Here is a 15,210-nt window from a genome sequence, read left to right on the forward strand (position 1 = left end):
CAAGAGGACAATTTATTAGCAAAATGAAATGAAAATGATTGTTTTTTGATTTTGATGTTTTCAAATTTTAGGGTTTTTGAATTTTTGAATTTTTTTTGTACTTTTTTTAGGACATTTTACAAATGTTTTTGGATCATTTCAGGACGTTTTATGAATTTTTTTGAATTATTTCATGACATTTTGGATTTTTTATTAATTTTTCAGGATCGTATTTGATTTTTAGTTATTTTTTCAGGATTTTATTTGTTTTTTAGTTGTTTTTTAGGATTTTTAAAGCTATATACATGTCACCGCTTCCAAGCTATTCATAGTGATAACTCTGTCAATTGATCATGAGAAGGGATTTTCCCTCAATTATAGGTCCAAGTATGTACAACGACTAGGAAAAAAACATATATATAGATTGGCAACTAGCTGGAAAATGACATTCGATGCTAACCAACCATAGACCTCGATAAAGACAAAGGGTCAAATCAGAATGGATAGGCATGATAAAGCTTTGTGCTATGTAAAAATAGAATCAAGATAGATAGTAGAGCAACAACCATTGATACACATGGCACTTGTTTGTCAACTTTTCACCACGTTACTTGCCCAAAGTGCCTGTTTGTCAGGTTTTCACTAGAGGGTGAATGATTTTTCTTTACTTTTTTGTCATCAATTTTTTTTTATATTTTTATTTTTTTTTTCAAATTTTTTTGTATTTTTCAAATTTTTAATATATTTTCAGGATCATATTGAAGAACTGTAAAAAAAAGACTTATGTATAATACTTCTGGAGATGCATATTGTTGACAAGATTTGATAATCGTTCTCCCTTCGAGGTTGCTAGCTAATATACCCCCGAGCCATATGCTGTAGTGACGATAAAAGGCCCTACCTAATTGGTCTAAAATTTCCCTTTGATAATCTTTCAGATAGATTATGAATCCTTGGCATTTGCCTTTAGGACCAAATCTCCAACATCAAAATGATTCCCTTTGACCTTCTTGTTGTAGGTGCGACGGAGGTAGTTTGATATGCCTAAAGATGAGTCAAAGTTGTCTAATGCCTTTCATCTAACATTTCAAGCTGATGTAGCCTAGACACTCTATGTTTCATCATCAATCAAATGATGCAAATACATTCTTAATGATGGAATCTCAACCTCCAAAGGTAAAATAGCCTCCACACCATACACCAAGGAATAAGGTGTTGTGTCATTAAGGGTGCGGATAAAAGTGTAATAGGCCCATAAAGCTAGATTTAACTGCACATGACAATCTCGGCCAACATGATTGACAACCTTTTTTAGTATTTTGATGATTATTTTAATGGATGTCTCATCTTGGCCATTACTCTATGGATAATAAGGAGTTGAAAAGCGATGTTGAATATGAAATTTCTCAAAGAGTTCTTTTACATCTTTGTTCTTAAATGGACGACCATTACCTGTGACTATAGCAAAAGGGGTCCCTGTACCAACATATGATATAGTTCAAGATGAACTTGGAAATCTGAGTGCCAGTAATATAGGTCATAGGTATAGCCTCAATCCATTTGGTGAAGTATTTTGAGGCAGTTATGATGAATTTATGTTCATTTGCTAATGTCAGATGAATCTTTCCAATGAGATCCAATCCCCATTGAGAAAAGGGCTATGGAGATCATATATGATAGGTTGAAGCTCTTATGTTGGCACATGAATTAAATCTCCAAGCATCTGGTATTTGTGAGAGGAAAAGTTAGGCATTTAATAAAATCCTTAAATCCCACATCAATGAAGGTACAAAAATAAAGCATAAACAAATAAATAAGTAAATGCAAATGATCCTTCATATTCTCAAAATGATCCCCTCCAGTGTCCTTGCTTGTCTAATCAAATGGTTTGCAGCTCTCAAAATCCAAATTGCAAATGTGTTGAAAACAAGGGTGAGACGATTCAAATATTTGAAGTTAATTTGACAACATATAATTACTCAAAATATGGATGAAAATGATGAGAAAAGTGCTTAGTTTATAGAGAAATTGAGATTGATTGGATGGCTAAGATTGATTTGAGATTAAAAGAAATGAATGGACAAGATTAAATCAGAGGACTTGTTCAATGAGGATAAAAAATTAAATTGCATTTCCAATGTTGAGGAAGAAATATAAATGAATAGAGCTAAGTGAAAATAAATATTGGAAACATCTATTTTCAACAAAATATGCCAAAATGAAATAGAGAGGAAAAAACTAGTGGTGAATTAGCAAGTTTGAAGAGATACATGGGAATAAAAATTGGAAATTGGAAGAGTTAATTGGGGTCATAAATAAATAAATAAATAAAAATTATTTATTTCACCCACCAATAGTAATTAAATAAATAAAAAAGAGATAATGATGAATATTAATTAAATAATAAAGATTATTTAATTATTGGTTTAGAAGATCAATAATTAAATAATTAAGAATTATTTAATCATAAGAAATTAGAATAAAAATATTAGTACTAATTAAATAATTAAAATTATTTAATCAGTTTAGACGCGAAAGGTTAGTGAAAGTATCGTCGAAGACTTGGGACAATTTGTTACATACCAAGCATGCTATACACACAATAACACACAACTGCTCAAAATATAATTTTCTTTATATAATGATCCATGCATTTTAATCCTATAGAGATGTCAATCAGGGACATTTAGATCCTTTATAGTAATGTGTATAGTGTCACCTAAGATACATATTAAAGTTTCATCCAACAAACCCTCACATTGGCTTGGACATAACCTAAAATACAAACCTGTATTGAGTCATTGTCAAGCTTAAACATTAGCCATAGATCTCAATATTCATGGGCAAAATAGGCAAAGATCATATATTGAATCAAATGATCTGCTATGTTGAAATTTTTTTCAGCTAATTAGGAGACATTGCAATGAAAGTAAAACAAACAAGTCATCAAAGCATTATTGAGGTATTCATTTAAAATTTGTTGTAGTGGATGTTTAATTGATAGTTAGTGTTTAGGTTGTTCATAATTCAAGACTTTGGTTTTCTATTAATTTCTGGAAGGAATCAAACAAAATTAAAGACCAAATTTTATCTTATTTTTATGTCTATTTCTTTTGCATTCCACACCAAAGCTAAAATGATTCTAGAGGGCTTTGAGGAAATTAAGCTGAATCTAATTAATTCTTATCTTGTTATATAAAATTGTTATCTACTGCTACATCATTTGTATCTTTAAGTATCTTAAAGTAATGTCTAGTGAAGGGATACCCACCTTGGTTTTATAGAGCTGAGGGTGTAGAGGGAACTTGAAGTAAATTCTCTATTAATTGGGGCATTGACTTGAGAGTCTTAAGTATTAGAAGTAGCATAACTATAAAGCCAATTGGATAATCAATTGGAGGAAAGCACCAACATATACAACCTTTCATGAAACCCTCCTAAAAAAATTGTATGTGATAGTAAGAAAATCTTCTTGATTTGACTTTCAATCCCTTATTTTTAGGCCTTCCGGATGCAATGGTAATATTAGTTTTTCTCTAGGATGCAGTGTATGAAATTGGTCATTAAAAATCCCCCTATAAGAGAAGGTGCTTGCAAATTTATAACTATGATACCATATATTGGATTCAACAAGAGACCCACAGATTCATAGAATCTCTTCAAAATCAAACTAACCTTTTACAAATAGATGAAGCAAAAAGGCAATAATATCAATACATATACAAATGTGTGTAAAATAAACAATATTCTCCTTGTGTATGTAGGACAAGGAGGACAAAAAAAGATAGGAATAGAAGATTGATTAAACATTCAAAAGTGGTGATGCATGTGGGTGTACTCTTGAAAAGTGTAAAGACACATGTAGAGCACTCATGAAGTGAGACAAAAAAGGGAAGTCTCCATGTGAGCTTAAGCACTAGTTTAAATGGCCCGCAACCAAGTAGATGTTAAATATTAATTAAACCCTCTTTTCACAATAACATTTACAATCCTATTAACACCATGGATTGATATATAAATTAAGAAACTTCAATCAAATGTACTACCATTATTAGGCTTAGAGAATAATCAACAATGAATTGAACTTACAACTTTTTTCATAAAAGAGAGCACACATAGTTGTGCTCATAAACACAACAAAATTGACACAATTTCATAAAAATATTGCTCTTTTGACATTTTGTTTGCATATACTCCTATAAATTAGTTAAACAAAAAATAATATAATAAAACTAAACATATTCAACTAAATGCAAATGAAACACCCTTTCAATTTAGGTAAAGGTAATGAAATAGACTACCAAATATCAGTCTTAAGTTCATAATTTTATTTTAAAATAGTTATTTACACATTACCTATTAGGGCTTTGAAATCAAAATAAAACTAAATAAACTACGTTGGTCATTGTTTTATTGAGGCGTAACAATCTATACTAATTTGTAGAAGATCTTCGACAGTCGGCATTTATTTTATTATTTAAATAAAATTCCAACCTCTAAATCAAGTGGTTAACATACAGTCAACATACAGTTGTAGGCACCTCAACATCAAATAGGATGTACAAATTAATTGCATCTTAAAAACCAAGAGACCACAAATACCTTGGGACAAGCTTCAAGATTTCAACTAAAAAATCTCCCTGTTTTACTTGTCTTTATGCACCTTGAGGCTTGATATTAAAACTGGAAGCCTATTGTTTATAAGCATTTTTCTTACCATTCAATTTATTTCTGAAAATGCCATGAATTTTGTGCTTTCCCTACAGATTGCTTTCAAGCCACACAATAGCATTCAGCAAAGACCTGTTTAGTTTTCAGCAAGATTTTCCAATTTAAGAGATCAAACACAATCCCAAGTAGTAAATTGAAGATAGTACGAGAAATATTTGCAAAGAAAGTTAATTATTTATTTAAATCTTGCTTTTGACTTTCATTTAGTAGCATATTTTCCACTTTCAAGAAAACACAAAATCATTGCAAATGACAACCTCATTTGATTTCCTAACAATCTGAAACATAAACTGAATACAGCCTTAAACTAGAATAATGTAATTCCCATGAGAACAAGTGGAAAGGATAACATACTTTTCCTCACATTCATGTTGCAGAGACGATCAGTTATAAAATAGCTTCCATAGTAAAATTTTCTCAGTTAACAAGAAGTCTGAAAGGAAACATCATACAAAGCGGGTGAATTTGAAATTTTGTTAGCATCAAATCAAACAATACCAAATATCAAATATCACCGAGTTTGTCTGATGGTACCTTCCACGCTTACCCACATCAAGCATCCCAATCATATCTTGAGGCCTCTCATTAACAATGAAAAATTTAGTTGCATGAACTGCAACAAACACATCGGCACTTGTTAACCGCGACATGCTTACCCGTTTCTTCACTACAATATGTCAAGCATTGGAGAAGATGATTGATCAAGAAATGAACCAATAAAGTCGTTCTGTAGCCAAAAAAACAAAACAAAACAAACTAGCTAAAGATGAATATGCTCAGTTCCATATGATCTAGGCATCGACTGTCATGACTCACAATATAAAGTTGCGAAGAGGGTTATGAAGCTTACAGAGCTCAAGCTTGGTTAAGAGAATGATACCTAAAATGACCCCTGACAAATTTTATTCTCGATGGGTGTTAGTAACTACACTGGATGCCTACCAGCATGTATAAGTCAAGGAACATACAGTCCAAGAACACATATTCTTCGGATGGCCAGCCATGGGATTCTAATTCAATAGAATTCCACAAACTCGGTCATCCGAATATTAAACTATTCACAATCAGGAGAATTCCTTCTCATAGAGAGCTAAATCAGATAAACCAATTTTCCTTTTCTGGCACTAAACTACTTTCTATAACAACTACAGGGGCTTGAAAAACATTACCCCAAGCCAGTATTTATAGGTCGAATCCGAGTGTAGTTGGTAGAGGAGGTAAAGTGCCTTCATCCATTTAACACTACCATCTGCATACATATTGTGTGACTTTTATTCTCCGCATATATACTGTGTGATTTTTATTCTCTGCATACATATTTTGTGATTTTTATGGAGATATGGACATTTCTTTTGATATACAAGTGTCAAACATCAACTAATTCTTCTAACATACACGTGTTAATAAAGACACACTTAGTAAAACATACAACATTCCCACATCGAGAGTTCTTTTGGGTATATAACTTCATTTAATTTTTATATCACATGGACCTTTTATATCATAATATAAGTCAATCATTCTTATTTTTATTTTCAAGTTTTATATTCCTATTTCTTTTTGCTTTAATGTTGGTTTTTTTTTCCTTCTTTTTATTTTTTATTTGTACATTTGTTGATTTTTATAGTTTCTTTTACCTACTATTTTTAGAGTTTCTTTCTCCCTTTCTTTTTGATTTTATATTCTCAAGTTAATTAGAAAGAGAACTATTCTTAAGAATGATGTGGTTTTACATTTTTAAGAGTTTTTTTAGTTTGTTTTTGTTACCTACAATTCTTAAGAATTGTGTCATATTACATTGATGTAAGCTGATAATTTATGATTGAAAATTTAAAAAGGTTGAAAAAAGTTAATTCTTTCCTAGAAATATTATAATTATGTTGGTGCAAGTCAACAAGATGTGAACAATACAAACCATTCAATGAACATAGTTATAAACAATTATTGAATCAAGTTGTAGAGGTTTTAAATATAGAAAGCCATAATTGATTCATCCATGATTTTTTCATGCCTTTAGTCATTTCCTATAAATACATCCTTGTTATTACATAACCATATGTTGGCTCTAAAGACTCTACAATCCTATATTATTCCTTGTGGTCTATGGATCAACCCATCCATTAATTAAAAATATTTTTCTCATGATAAAATGATCCTTAAACCATTGAGAAATTCATTTAATGATATTTGGAGAAAGGGATGAGTTGAGAAAGTTATGTTGTGAAAATATTGTAGAAATGGAGATTTCTCATAATAGTGAGAAACTTTTAGATGTGATCCCTTCTCCTTGTATTTATGTAAATGGCTTCTATAGTAATGTATGAACATGTGGAAGTTCTTATTAAGGAATTTCCCCACATATATAATTTCCTTGCAAACTTGTCATTCATATAGTTTTGCAATTCCTTTGTAATTTATACAATAATGATGTTGTCGAGTATGTGGCACTTTCCTTGACTTCGGCATATTCGCACATGTTTTGCTTAGATGCATAAAATTTGTGGGTTTGTGGATTTCTCATGAAGATATACAATCCCATTTCTACGATTCCTTTGAATTTCTACATCTCTACATTTCTACATTGTAAGACTTTAAAAGGTTATAGACCTTGTACATAATTATGTCAACCTACTAAATGTTTCCTCCATTTACACATCATTTCCCCATAAAGACATCATACTTTTTGGTGTAATTCCCCAATTAGCACGGACACGAGATCCTTTCATAACATGGTTTCCTACAAAATCTAAGAGCATTAAATTCCTCCACATGTGAGCTTATATTTTATAAAAATTATATTTTTTCCATCTCCACATTTATGCATGAATTATTTCCCTCTTAAAATAGTTTTTGATTAGCGTAAAATGGGTTTTAAAAGGGTCTCGAAACCCTTTACAACAAAGAGCTGCCAACAAAGAATAGACTGGACTACTTTGTAGCAAACCATAGGTTTTAGAAAGGTTCTGAAAAACCTTATGGAATTATGGGCATCTAGATCCCAAAACAAAGGCTACAAAAGATGGAAACATACAAACACAACAACAACCACACACCAAGCACCAACCAAACATTAGGAATGCAAAATTACAAGCCAGGATGACAGAACAAATGGCCTAAAACAACAAACAATAGACCTCAGAAAATATAAATTAAGTTTATATCGGGCACCCTTAGCCAACAAGAAGGGTTTTCCCAAGCTCCCATAGCCTGTAACAACTTCTCCAATCCACAAAAAAATCTTGGACCTAACCAAAAATAAGAACTGGCCAAACTAGGCCCTTGAAAACTTTCAACATCTAGTTTGTCCCTAGCCAAAACAATAGACATAGGGTTTTTCCAGGCTTCTCCAACCTTGAAACTAGGTTTTACATGGCTCCCACAACTGGAAGTAGGGTTTTTATAGGCTCCCTCAATCGTGAGAGTGGGTTTTACAAGGCTCCCACAACCTGAAACAATGGGTTTTTGAAAGGCTCTCATAAACTTGATCTTTAGAACGAGCACGACTGTGCATAGAAGATCCTCCAAGAACACCACCTCCATAAGTGAAAGAGGAGAGGCCAATAATCAAATTATCCACAGTTCTCAAGTAACCATAAAATAGGGCATCATCAGTGTCCCCACAACACCTCTCATCCACAACCACAACACCCAACTCCACCTCAATAGGAGAAAGGTTATCTCCAACACCATGCACCTCAATAGGAAGACCCAAAGAAACAAGAGGATTATGGGAAAGAAGTAAGAAGGTGAGCCAAAAAAATAGAATAGGGGTGTAAACATGATAGCTGAAAAAGAAAAGCACACCCACCATAAACCAGAAATCTAGGTATTTACTAGGACCCTAGAACCTCTTGAAAACAAAAAATAGGGGAAAATAAAGGCAACCTCACCCAACAAGGCCAACTGTAGTAGCTGGGAGGCACCAGAATGCCATCTCTCCACCTCTATAGGAGAGAGGACCACCTCAATAGGACTAGAAAAAGCACAAACCAGTTGTCTAGAATCCCCATTCACCACCAAAGAGAAGAAATCGAGATAGGCATGAAAGCACAAGTACAAAGCTTGAGGAGACTTAGAAACCCCAAAACTGATCCATCTTCCCTTCCTCAAAACCCACAAATAGATAATATGAAACTATTGGGACAGAAAAGGATGAAACCACCCCCATCATCGAGGATAGCCCTAGGTGAAAAGACCACAAACCACCCACACACCAACACCCACAAAGATATATTGTGAGGGATCCCAATGTTGATGAATAGAATAGAGCCTCCGCAGAAAACCCTGCAACGTCCCTCACAACCAAAGAAATTGACAAAACCCATAAAGGGTGAGAAGACCGTGAAGACGCCAACAGTAGCAGTAGCACCCAAAAGGCCCAAATCCAGATAGAATAGAAATAGAGAAGCAACCACACAATAGTCTGCACTTTAAACTCCCTGTTAAAATAGTTTCTCTACATTTGGTGACTAGATTGTTGAAAATTTCCAACTTCATCTTATAAATACTTGATCTTTATAAATCTTATTAAAGATCCACTTCTTAATGTTTACTCATCTATAAGTCATTTGGAACACTTTGTTAATTTTTTTTGTTTGTATTTCACAATCCAAGTTTTTTACCATGACGTTACTTTGATCTAAGTTATTAAAGATCTGTACTTGTGGTAAATCACTTGCATCATTGAATTTTTATATAATTTATTTTGGGTTTTCTAGTTGTCCTAGATAAATTTAACATTTGTGAAAATTATTAACCCCAATGCATATAATTCGTTGTTACACATGCAAATGTTATGACTAATACCATAGAAGTCATCTTCACACATTTTTTTATAAGTTTCATCCTAGACAGCTATTTTTATACTAACCATAAGTCCTTATAACTTACTAGTTTTTCAAATATAGATTCCGACCCATCCAAATCTTCTGTTTCCTTATTTCTTTCCCATTCTAACACATGCAAAAGGTTGTATCTTCTAACTAATTAGGTATATAAAAGATATTTATTTAAATAATTGAGCTAATATTTCATTTCTCCTCCATTTAGTAATCTCATATGACTTTCCCTAAATAAAATGATGAAATATTAATTAAAAGAAGTGACACCACTTTCTAAACTTACATATAAACTTAGTGAAGTGTTGAATATTGATTAAGAGCATGCGAATATTAAAGATCTCCTATCTTGAGGGTGTTCAATCATGTTAGAGTGACACAAGCAAGGTGCATTTATAACACTAGATTAGTGAATATCATAGATGTCTCTATCTTAGTCTAGTCTCTATATATTCTTATGACATATGAAAATTTTTATGAACCCAACAAAAAATATTAAAGAGATTAAAAATGAATCATTTATTGCTCTAAACCTTGGGGGATTTCATAATGCTAAGGGTATGTGCACAAGGTGGTGAATAAGAAAGTGGGCACTAGCAAAAACAATGGCCAAAATGGATGAAATATGTGTGTCTCCTACATGTTAAGGCTTAGAAATCCAAGCCAAAACATGGACACACTTTTATGAGAAAAAAATATATACACATTATAACACATACATGTTATCGTAAACAAGAAAAATACAGACATTTTTTGTCGACATTAAGCTAGAAAAGGAACATGGTCTTCGATGCTAATTGCTTTTTTCTTCTCATAGTTGTTTTTCATCAAGATATATACATAAAATATACTTTCTTATATTTTATGTATATATTATAAGTTATATTTTTGATAAAGTATAAGTTATATTTTATCTTTGTATTTTATTTTTCTTATAAATTAAATTATATTTTGTGTATACATTAGCAAGATGTTTGAGAATGGTTTCAAATCTCTAGGAGTCATAATGCGAATTCTAGATATTGGGAGATCTTATTTTTTTTAAGACTTGGTCAAATTTCAGTAGTCAATGGGCATCTATCATCATTCTCTTGCTATCTCTATATCTCACAATATTTGTCTCCCTAAAGATCTATACTTATCTATTTTCCTATTTCTCTCATTATCCTCCCTCTCTACCTCTCTCTAACTCACTCTCTCCCCTCTCCATAGGCTCTAGGTCTTATAATTTCTCAGATAGTCAAATTCAATTATCACTAAGCTCCTATTATCATTCTCTCTACATCTCCATTTCACTCTCTTTGTCTCCCTCAATCCCTAGACCCATCTCTATTTCTATCACTCCCCCCCTCCCCATCTCTCCCCCATCTCCCTATCTCACTCTCTCCTCTCTCCCTAGACTTTAAACCTATCTCTCTCAACCTTTTCTTAATCTCCCCTCTCTTCTCTACCTATCTCACACACATTCTCTCCTCTCTATCTCACCTCTCTCTCCTTCCCTCTCTCTACTTATCTCTATCTCTTCTCCCCTCCCTACATACATCCCCCACCCCGATCTCTCTCTCTCTCTCTCTCACGTGTTCCCTCTAATTATTTCTATCTTCATTCTCCCTCTCTCCACATACCTCTACCTCAATCCCTTTGTAACTTTATTCATCTACACAATTATCACTCATTCTCTCCCTCTCTCTCACTCTCTCAATCCCTCCCTATCTATTTTTTATCTCCCCTCTCCATCTACCTATCTCTCCTTCAACTCCTATATACTTTTATCTCCCCTAACTCTCTATCTTCTTCCCTCCATACTAATATTTTTCTCACTCCACTCTCTCTCTTCCCACCTCTCCATCCCTTTCTCTCCCTCCCTCCCTCCCTCCCTCCCTCCCAATAATATTTCTCTCTCTAACTACTTGTAACATCCTAAAATTGCATCCCTCACAATTTTTTCCTACATTTGGGTCTTCACCTTAGTGTTTGCGCCCCTTTGCCTAATTGGAGACTTGAATATTCTCATGCACATCAAAAAGAACTTACAATTAAATAATATACTCAAGAGCTACCTTGATCTTGGCCCAAAATAGGGTAGGACCAGGGTGTGGTGCCCTGGTCCTCACTAGGACCAGGGCATGACACTCTTGGACCCCCTAATTGCAGCCTATCTTGATCCCCTCCCTTAGACCTAACTCAAATTTGAAGTGGAAAATCCTCCTATGTTCGATCAAGTCAAAAAATACTAATCCTACTAGCAAGTATATAAGAGGGATCTCCCATCTCATTTGAACATACATGATAACACACAAGATCATGAAATTACATCAAGCATTCAAGAGATCGAGCATTCAAGCATTCAAGAGAAATTGAACATTTTCAGTCTTCCTTCAAGCTTTGGAGCAACAATAAAGTCAACCTTTCAAGCATGAAGAGGAGATCATCATTCTACTCCATGAAATTATAATTCCATATGGAGGAATGCAAAATTTCACAAGGAGGTATAAGCATTTCATTTTCAAGCAATTTAACATCCCCTTTAAGAGGATGATTTCTACTTTCAGTCATTTCATTTACATTATTTCAACCACTTGGTTAATTCCAAAATCGGGGTTTGACCAGAAGGCAAACCCCTATTTTCAACACATTTCCCTTTCTTTCTGTGTGCAAGAAATAGGTGTTCAGTTGTACTTCTCAAATTAAGATTTATTCACAGAGGTGGAAAAACCATTTTCGATGCACAGAAAGTTTGGAGGACCAAGTGAATGGTGCCTTTGTCCGGGCACACGGTCCTTGCAACTTTTTCCCGATTTTGTAGAGCATCTCCAAATCATCCCAAACTTCTCAGGTCTAGGTGCATGATTGAGTCACAAATCTATAGATCGTTGTTTTCGCATACTTTATCTTCATTTTTAGCACTTTTCCTTAATTCAATTAATCAACTTACAAAAGAGTGTCAAACACATCCCAATCTCAACTAATCTACTTGGTATTCAGTCCTCACATCTTTTAGGATTGGATCTAGTATATTCAACCCCTCTTTTGAAAGTAATGTTTGTCCCAAGTGAAAATTGAGCTTTGTGAAATTCTCATTTCCAAGTGGAGAATTTACTAAGCCTAGATTTTCCACTTTACATTTTGGTGAATAGGACCACTTACACCCTTAATTTTGATTTTGTTTTCAAATCTGAGTGTATGCAATTTAAAATTCAAATTTTCATTTACAAGTTTAATTTCCTTGCAATTTTTTTAAAAATAGAGGTTGAATTGACAAAAACCCTAATTTTTGGATTCAAAATCAAACTTGTCATTTGTCTAAATTGGATTTGATTGTTTTAGGTCTGAGAAATTTTAATTTCGCAATTCAAGATTTCATTTACACTTTGAATTTTCAAAATTTTTTAAAATTAAGTGGTTAAATCACAAAACCCTAATTTTTAATTTTAAAATTGACCTGGTGGATAGTGTAGATCTTGAATTAATTTTCAGATTTGGGTCTTTGCTTCAATTTCAAAATTCATTATCCTTCCTTGCAACATTGAAATTTTTAAAATTAAGTGATCTATGTAACAAACCCTAATTTTTAAAATTAAATTAATCTTGTGCAAATTCAAAATTTCCTTTAAGACACTAATACATTTGGACTAGATTTCCGACTAAGGTTTTTGACGGAGAAGGTATATTGCGGCCAAATTTGATTTTTTTTTGAAAAAATGCCCGTATTTGTCATAATTTTGACAAAAATTTCCCATTTGGTTTCGACGAAGAAGGCATTAGCAATGAGAATTTTCTTTTTTCCAAACAAGTGCCCGAGTTCGTCGTAATTCCGACGACAAGGACCATTATAAGTTAAAAAAGAAGAAGAGGGGAATTCATTTGTATTTCAAATTTCCCGCGTAGGTGTCCGTGGCGACTTCAACTCCCAAGAACATCAAACCCGTGTTGAAGGCATTTGTGGCATTGCTTGCAATCCTACGCAGGAGGTAGATTCAAATTGCACAATTTTTTAATTTCATGTTGCAAAAAATATAGATGTGGTGGTTAATTGTCCTAGTTTAATCTCATAAAACCATAGAACTGTGATTGAGGAGTGAGTGTTCAATTTTGTAGCAGCAATCCCTTCCTCCCGTATATGTGCGTGTTGATTGTTCACATGAGATAACATCTCTTTACGACATCGTATCAAACAATTCACGAGCCTTGTCCATGTTTCCACATTTTGCATTCATGTCAAGCAGGGAATTTGCAAGTACAACACCTAACAAAATTCCTCTATCTGTTATGCTTTGATGGATGTCCATACCCTGTTCCAAAGCTCCCATTTTTGCACACGCAGGGAGGATGCTAGCAAGGGTTGTGGAATTTGTCTTTATGCGTTCCAATTTCATTTGCTTGAAAGTGTCTAAAGCCTTTTTGACAAAGCCATTTTGTGCATATCTAGCAATCATTGCAGTCCATGAGACAACATTTCTTTCAGGCATTCTATCAAATAGTTCACATGCCTTGTCTATGCTTCCACATTTTGCATACACGTCTACCAGGGCAGTTGCAACTACAACATCTGACAAAATTTCTCTATCCTTTATGCTTCGATGAATGTCCATACCCTGTTCCAAATCTCCCATTTTGGCACAAGCAGGGAGGATAGTAGCAAAGGTCGTGGAATTTGTCTTTACACCTGCCGATTGCATTTGCTTGAAAGTTTCTAAAGCCTTCTCAACAAATCCATTTTGTGCATATCCGACAATCATTGCAGTCCAGGAAACCACATTTCTTGGAGGCATACAAATAAGTGAATTTGATATTCAAAACTATCTACAATGAATTCAATTCTTGTCCATTAGTTATTTATGTTTGCAATAAGCATCTTTCTTTGTTTTTCTTAATCTTTATTCATAGTTATGTGCATATTTCACATTCTATAATTAGGATATCAATTGCTATGGCTGAACACTAGCATGATGTTTGTGTTGTGGTATAGATGCGTGGAAACATAATTATGGGATTGTTATATTATTAGGAGATCATAAATCTAGATATCACATATTAGTTCTAGCTCTTCTTGTATTGAGTCTAAAGTTGACAATGGACATACAGTCATAAAGCCATTATTAGCTGATCTATCCATTTATAGTAAAGTGAGAAAGTCATTTTGATATTGAGAGTTTCTTATCTATTTACCTATTGATCATTATTAAGCCATAATATTTAGGTCTATTTATCTCTCTTGCAAAACCTCTGTAAGTGTCCTAGATTGTCCCTACTACTCACTCTTCAATGAAATAGTGGAGTTCTAAAGATTTGTTGCACAAGATGGTGTTGAACATATCAACAAGGCTAGCATGGAAGGCATGTTCAAGCTTCCACTTGTACAACTTACAAGAAATGATTTGTTGATAGAAGAAATTCTTGAAATAAGGATACAATCGAAAGACAAGTAAGTACATACAAACCTCCTCAGTTGAAAGTAAAATCTGTGTATAAAAAGAGTATATTGAATCCCAATCCATAAACACAATAGAGATACCAAGGGAGACTTAGTTGGATGTAGCATGTCACACCAAAGTTGTTAGAGTATGCTAAGCTAGTACATAATTTTTCCTAAAGCCACATTAGTATTTTACTCAGATCATTATCTACCAAAACTAACTAAAGTAATCCTTTTGAGGATTCA

The 15,210-nt window shown here is 33.4% G+C and overlaps 1 long non-coding RNA gene across 4 annotated transcripts; it reads right to left on the bottom strand.

Moving 5' to 3' along the window:
* Positions 1-327: 327 nt before the first annotated feature.
* On the bottom strand, positions 328-5,904 carry LOC131042575 (uncharacterized). Of its 4 annotated transcripts, none has more exons than XR_009105275.2 (3): positions 5,065-5,874; positions 4,697-4,782; positions 328-1,702 (listed from the first exon to the last, which is right to left on the bottom strand). It is a non-coding gene; the product is annotated as an uncharacterized LOC131042575 (long non-coding RNA). The 4 variants fall into 4 exon arrangements; XR_009105276.2 differs by lacking the exon at positions 328-1,702 and adding an exon at positions 2,594-2,754; XR_009105274.2 differs by lacking the exon at positions 328-1,702 and having other exon boundaries at positions 3,669-4,782; positions 5,065-5,143; positions 5,245-5,874.
* Between the last annotated feature and the right edge of the window lie 9,306 nt (positions 5,905-15,210).

The sequence above is a fragment of the Cryptomeria japonica genome, chromosome 9, assembly GCF_030272615.1.
Source record: "Cryptomeria japonica chromosome 9, Sugi_1.0, whole genome shotgun sequence".
In the NCBI taxonomy this organism is placed as follows: domain Eukaryota; kingdom Viridiplantae; phylum Streptophyta; class Pinopsida; order Cupressales; family Cupressaceae; genus Cryptomeria; species Cryptomeria japonica.